Raw genomic sequence first — 4,876 nt, 5'->3', positions numbered from 1 at the left:
CCACGCGGGACCTCGGAAGTGAAGAGAAATTAAATCTCTTAATGAATTAATGAATTAACGCGCTATTTAATTATTAATAAAGAAACGAGGGGGTGCGATGCACACGCGTGAACACACGACCACACGCGCACAGGCGAACACATCCCCCCCAGACACACACACCCCACACACCCCACACGCACCCAAAATTGTGATTAAAAGGGGGGGAAAAGCCACCTCCGAACGTTACACTATCATGAGAGCAAAAGGGAGAGCAACCCTCTGCCAGCAGCGAAAGCAGATGGGCTAAGACCGTGAATAATTTGCCTTTTATGCTCCAAAGCCCTAAGAAAACTTATATTAAAGCAGCGAGGAGCAATAAAAGTTTTATGGTCCTGCAAGGGGGGCGAGGCGCTTGTCGGGCTCGGAACGCTCCGTTCCTGGGGCCGAGGAGGAGGAGGGGAGAGGAGAGGGGGATTTGATCCCCACCGGGAGAAAAGGGGCGAAAAGGCTGCGAAAGGCACCAAAAATTAGGGGTGGGCTGTGGAAACAACGCGTGTTGAGTGTGTTTTAGACACCTGCGTGCCCAGCCAGAGGTGTCCGGATAAACCCCCGGGGGTAAAAAGGCGCAGCGGGGAGAGGATCCCACGAGGGCTGAAGGAACGACGCCGTTCCTCCCTGCTCCCCCCTAATAAATGAAGTTCCAGGTTAATAATTATAACCTTCCCCCGACAATAAATATACGGGAGCGCCGAGAGACAGGGCTTGTTTTTCTCCCCGGGCCCGGGTTCTGCCCGCCCATGCAGGGACCAATTTCCCGGCCGGGGTTACTATAATTTAAAAGCAGAAAAGCGTGCAGGCTCTGATGGGGAATCGCCTCAAAGAACAAGGGGCCGGCGTCGCCTTCCCCCCTCCCGCCCCCCCTGCAATGTATTTTTCCCGTCGCCATGTTGCTGGGTCGGTGGCGGGGATTCCCAGGAAATAGTTACAACCGGGAAAAAAGGGAAAAAAAAACAAAAAAAAAACACCAAAAAACCCCCCAATTCCGGGGCTCCGGGCGCGGCACCTCCGCGGGTTCCGTCCCCCACAACTCCTCACCCCCCCGGTTTCATTCGTGCCGCAGCATTAAAGCCGCGGGCCCGGGTTTGTCTCACGATTCTTGCGTTTCTCCATCGTTCACTGACCCCGCGAATTTATTCCTGGGATGTGACGCCTTTCCCCTGGAGTAGGGAGATTTTTTTTTTTTCCTTCCCTTGTGCCTCCTCGTGATGCGTGGGAAAAAAATTCCCTTTTTCCCCAAGAGGTTCTTTTTGCTTTTATTTTTTTTTTTAATCTCTCTCCTTTCTTTTTTTTTTTCCCTCCTCTTTTTATTTTTTTTTTTTCCTCGCGACTCGGTGCGAGCAAAAAGCGGAGACAACTGTTGGGAGCAGCTGGAAGGATTTTCCTTTTGCATCCCAAACTCTTGCACTTCATCCCGGCTCCTCAGTGACCCCTGGAAAAGGAAGGACTTTCAGCCTCGTGGCAAAGCCCGAGACGCCCAAATTTCCGCTGGATTCCCAACGAGAAAAAAAAAAAAAGATGGGAAACCCAACTGTTCTTTTTCCATCGATCTGCCGAAATTGAGTAGATTCGTGGCGATTTTGATAAGTGCATTGACAATATAGAACATTGCAGGAAAATCTCCCCTTAATCGAGCTGGTTTGTAATTTTTTAAATTATTATTATTATTATTATTATTATTATTTTCTTTACCTCTTTGCTAAACTCTGTGCTTCGGCCCCGGCTCCAGCTGCAGCTTTAGATTTATTCTGTGTGTCTCCCAAACCCTCACCACCCACACGGATGCTTGAAGGGACAAAAGTTTCCAGGAGGCTTCTCCCCTCTGTGAACGCAGCCGGTCCCTCCCGGCTGCAAAAACGGGAGAAATGGAGTTGGAACAAACAAATCCCAAACCAGCCCCTCTCCCGTTCGGCACCAGAACGGCTTCATCTCCCTCCCCCTCCCGAAATTTGTACTTTCTGCTTTTGGATTAAACTTTATAAATCTCCCTTGGGTTAAGCAACTCCTCGGCAAAAGCCGAATTTCTTTGCGGAGTGAGTCAGGCCGAGCTGTCAAAAGTCTTTGGAGGAAAAGATTGATCGTTCCTCTCTTATTTTCGGGTTGTGTTCCCGGGCACTTTAAAGAAGGGGAGGAGGGGGGGGGAGGAGGAGGGAGGGAAATCTTCCTGGGAAATGACTTTTCATTTTATTTATTTATTTTGTAAACTCTGGAAGTGGCACTGTTTATTGGAGGTGGGAAGGAGGGGGGAAAATAGATGGGAGGGAAGAAATGCGATTTCCGAGATATCTGTGACCTTAAAACACGTTTGGCCTTTAAGGAAAGTGCAAAAGGTCCATTAAGAGTGGCTTGGGCAGCAGAAGGATTATGCTGTTCTTTAAAAGTCATTTAACCCGGTAAACCGGGCTGGCCTAAATATCCTCGGCTCAAAAGCTCACTTGATTTCCCGAGTGCTCATATCCCGGCTCGGACACAAATCTCTGCCCCAAACCCTCCCGGTGGCTTCGGTTTTCCGGGTTTCACAATATCGGGATGAGCTGGGAACACCCCCAGCAGTGGCGGCCGGAGCCGAGACCCAGCCGGGCTCCCCGGGGGGGAAAATCCCCTTTTCCAGGGCCTGGGACCCCCCCGGGGCTGCGAACTGCGGGCAACTCCGAGGCTGGAGGGACCTGCGGCGGGCAGGGCAGGAGCAGCGGGCAGCACCAGGCAGGGCAGGAAGGACAGGCAGGGAATGGAGGGCAGGAAGGACAGGCAGGAGAGGCAGGACAGGAAGGACAGGCAAAGAGGCAGCAGGCAGGAGGCAGGAAGGACAGGAAGGGAAGGCAGGGTGGGAAGGACAGGCAGGAGAGGCAGGACAGGAAGGGAAGGTAGAGTGGGAAGGACAGGCAGGGAAAGCAGGACAGGAAGGACAGGCAGGGAAAGCAGGACAGGAAGAACAGGCAGGGAAGGCAGGACAGGAAGGACAGGCAGGGAAGGTAGGACAGGAAGGACAGACAAGACAGGCAGGGTGGGAAGCACAGGCAGGGAAGGCAGGGCAAGTAGGGCAGGAAAGACAGGCAGGGAAGGCAGGACGGGCAGCACACACAGGACAGGCAGGGCAGGAAGCACAGGCAGGGCAGGAAGCACAGGCAGGGTAGGCAGCACAGGCAGGGCAGGAAGCACAGGCAGGGCAGGAAGGACAGGCAGGGCAGGAAGCGCAGGCAGGGGAGGAGCCCAGGCGGGGCAGGCAGCGGCCGCCCAAGGCAGCCTGGCAGCGCCGGGGTGCTGGTGCGCGGCCGTGGCTTTCCGGGGGGTTCTCCTCTGGCCTTTTTTCTCCCGATTTCAAATCAATTAAAGAAAATAACGCTCTGTGTTTGCCACCGGGCCCCGCCCGCCATTGGCCGGGGCTCGCCACGTGACCACGAATTGCCTGCAATTTTCGCCCCAGTCTCGAGTTTAGCAGAGAAGGTTCCCCCTCCGCCCGTATTATCAGCAATATAACAATTATAAAAAGCCCGAGGACCACCATCGGCACCGCCATAAAAAACCCGGGCCCTCCGTTTTCTCTCCCTCTCCCCCTCCTCCTCCTCCCTCTCCTCCCCCCTCCCGCTTTTGAAGCCCTGGGCCCTGGAAAAGCCATGAATTTTGAATTTGAGAGGGAGATCGGGTTTATAAATAGCCAGCCTTCGCTCGCAGAGTGCCTGACGTCTCTCCCCGCTGTCCTGGAGACATTTCAAACTTCATCAATCAAGGACTCGACATTAATTCCTCCTCCTTTTGAGCAAGCCGTCCTCAGCCTGAATCCTTGTTCCAGCAGCCAGGCGAGACCGAGGAGCCAAAAAAGAGCATCTCATGGCCTGCTGCAGCCCCAGCCCGCGGCTCCGGCACAGCCCGGCCCCTTGGCAGCGGAATTCCCTTGGATGAAGGAGAAGAAATCGGCCAAGAAAGCCACCCAGGCTCCGTCCTCTTCTTCCTCTTCTTCCCCCCCGTCATCTTCCTCGCTGCCGGTGCCTGCCGCAGGATCTCCCGCAGGTTCGTACAACGAGGGGGTCAGGGGGGATTTGCTGAAATCCGAGAGGATCCGAATAATAATAATAAAAAATCCTCCCCTCCCGTTCCCTCCCCCTCAAAAAAAAAAAACCCCGACCCCCTCCCCAAAGGGGCTTTGCCCCGCACCTCCCCCGAAACGGTGTCACGGAATAAAACCCACCGAGGGGGGGACCCGGGGGGGTTCTCCTGCCTCCTCCCCCCCGCAAATAAAAGGGAAAATTGCTGGAACTTCAAGCCAAGAGGGACAGAGAGGGGCCCGGGGGAGCCGCGCTCCACAGAGGGGATTTCGCAGCCCAACCGCAGCTCCTTTTTTTGCTTGGCTTTCTCTCCTACCCCCGCGGGTTTTTTACAACCTACGGGGAAAAAAAAGGGGAAAAAAAAAGGAAAAAGAAGAGAAACAAAACCTTAAAGAAGTGCGAAGGGGAAGGGGGGAAGAAAGACGGGTGGGTAACGCGGGGGTTGCTACCGGCGCGATGGGGAGGGGAAAAAGCGAGGCACGGGCTCTCAGGGTTAACTGCGAAATTAAATAATTAAATACAGCCCCAAATTCTCCCCGAGCTCCCCAATAAAGGAGCAGCTTCTCCCCTCGGCGCTCCTCGGCCAGGGAGCTCGGGGACCCCGGCCCGGGACCCTCTTTCCCTCGGGATGAAGGGTTTGAGACACAATCCACCGGTTCGGTGTTTGAACAGCCCCGTGCAGGTAAAACCTCGGGCAGGAGAAGGGCGGACACCGGAGCTCATTGGCCGCATAAAACAGGAATGATGAAATCAAAGCGTCCGTCCCGAACTGCCGGGAAAGGGGGGGAACAGAA

The sequence above is a fragment of the Manacus vitellinus genome, unplaced genomic scaffold, assembly GCF_001715985.3.
Source record: "Manacus vitellinus isolate BGI_N305 unplaced genomic scaffold, ASM171598v3 scaffold_102_pilon, whole genome shotgun sequence".
NCBI classification, from domain to species: domain Eukaryota; kingdom Metazoa; phylum Chordata; class Aves; order Passeriformes; family Pipridae; genus Manacus; species Manacus vitellinus.
Note: the sequence above shows the minus strand (reverse complement) of the source record.